Source organism: Schistocerca americana, unplaced genomic scaffold (genome assembly GCF_021461395.2).
Source record: "Schistocerca americana isolate TAMUIC-IGC-003095 unplaced genomic scaffold, iqSchAmer2.1 HiC_scaffold_1396, whole genome shotgun sequence".
Taxonomy (NCBI): Eukaryota; Metazoa; Arthropoda; class Insecta; order Orthoptera; family Acrididae; genus Schistocerca; species Schistocerca americana.
Genome location: NW_025725477.1, coordinates 5151 through 7500, shown reverse-complemented (window position 1 = coordinate 7500; position 2350 = coordinate 5151).

The following is a 2350-nucleotide window of genomic DNA, read 5'->3' as shown; positions in this document are numbered from 1 at the left end:
CAGAGGCGACCGAGCAGCAGACGGCGTCGCGGCGCCGAGCGCCGGGCGGCGGCGCATCCTCAGCGCACACAGTCCTCAATCGGACCAGCACACTGCAGATGTCCACCGCGCTTCGCACCGGGCCCGCGAGGACCTACTTTGGCCGCACGGCGCCGCGTGCAGGGTGCGCCGGCGCGCAGCTGCGCCGCCTGCCGCCTCCGTCGGCCGGCGCGCCTGCCACTGGCCGCCCCCACCAGCCGGCTGTAGCGCGTGCGCCCACGCACCGCGCGGCCAGCACGCCGGAAGGCCCCCCCTCACCGGCCGGGGACGGTCCCACCCAGCCACCGCCGCGTATCGCTTCACACCCACATGCCATTCACGTTCGTGGGCATGGTGGGTATCGCTGAAACAACCGGTTGGTAGCTCAACCGATCGTCGCCATCACTGATTCACCTCTAGCGAGAACAACCGCACCACAACGGTTTACCAGTTCTTCATTTGCGTAACGTCACCAGCAAACGTAGACGTCCATCGCCATTTGCAAATTCAACGATTGTTGCATGCCTGTGTCAGGTGTCACGACACACTATGTCTGCCCACATACACGCAACAACATGTGCACGCTTCGCGAACACGTGGAAGGTGGCCCCCGTACGTATGCGATGTCCATTGCGCGAACGACTGTCAACCGGCCTCTGTCGCATGTCGCAGATGTGGAACGCAGTGCACCATGCTATCACGGTGTGTGAGAAGAGACGACTACGTCTGACAACACGCGCCACTACATCAACAGACGGCTCATGCTGATCGCCATCCACGGCATACCATACTGCAATCCAGCTCTTATAGGGAGACGACACGTAGCTGAGTGCACAATATTTGGACCGTATGGTTCGCCGTTGTTGGCGCAGTCGTGGTACGGTCACACATGTACCACGATGTATCATTCAGTACATGAGGACCAATGTGCGGTACAGTGTGTGATTTGGACGTACAACATCAGCGGACAGTTGCCACAAGCCGTACCACAACGTAGGCTGTGCTTCGCCATGCGAATGCCAATGAACAACTGCGAAGGGCATTGAGCATGTACGTCCTGCCGCCATCCGCATTACAGTGTATAGCTGCAAGGTGTTTAACATGAAGCGATACTCTGGGACCGGGCAGTGCGAGTAGCAAAACTATATTGCGGGGGTTGCAGTTAGGCAACACTACACTAATTTAACGCGTCGTATGACAATTACAGAGCAGGTTAAGGCCCAACGTGTGTTGGGTTAAGGCCCAACGTGTGTTGGGTTAAGGCCCAACGTGTGTTGGGTTAAGGCCCAACGTGTGTTGGGTTAAGGCCCAACGTGTGTTGGGTTAAGGCCCAACGTGTGTTGGGTTAAGGCCCAACGTGTGTTGGGTTAAGGCCCAACGTGTGTTGGGTTAAGGCCCAACGTGTGTTGGGTTAAGGCCCAACGTGTGTTGGGTTAAGGCCCAACGTGTGTTGGGTTAAGGCCCAACGTGTGTTGGGTTAAGGCCCAACGTGTGTTGGGTTAAGGCCCAACGTGTGTTGGGTAAGGCCCAACGTGTGTTGGGTTAAGGCCCAACGTGTGTTGGGTTAAGGCCCAACGTGTGTTGGGTTAAGGCCCAACGTGTGTTGGGTTAAGGCCCAACGTGTGTTGGGTTAAGGCCCAACGTGTGTTGGGTTAAGGCCCAACGTGTGTTGGGTTAAGGCCCAACGTGTGTTGGGTTAAGGCGCAACATAGGTTAGGTTAAGGCGCAACATAGGTTAGGTTAAGGCGCAACATAGGTTAGGTTAAGGCGCAACATAGGTTAGGTTAAGGCGCAACATAGGTTAGGTTAAGGCGCAACATAGGTTAGGTTAAGGCGCAACATAGGTTAGGTTACGGCGCAACATAGGTTAGGTTAAGGCGCAACATAGGTTAGGTTAAGGCGCAACATAGGTTAGGTTACGGCGCAACATAGGTTAGGTTAAGGCGCAACATAGGTTAGGTTAAGGCGCAACATAGGTTAGGTTAAGGCGCAACATAGGTTAGGTTAAGGCGCAACATAGGTTAGGTTAAGGCGCAACATAGGTTAGGTTAAGGCGCAACATAGGTTAGGTTAAGGCGCAACATAGGTTAGGTTAAGGCGCAACATAGGTTAGGTTAAGGCGCAACATAGGTTAGGTTACGGCGCAACATAGGTTAGGTTAAGGCGCAACATAGGTTAGGTTAAGGCGCAACATAGGTTAGGTTAAGGCGCAACATAGGTTAGGTTATGGCGCAACATAGGTTAGGTTACGGCGCAACATAGGTTAGGTTACGGCGCAACATAGGTTAGGTTAAGGCGCAACATAGGTTAGGTTAAGGCGCAACATAGGTTA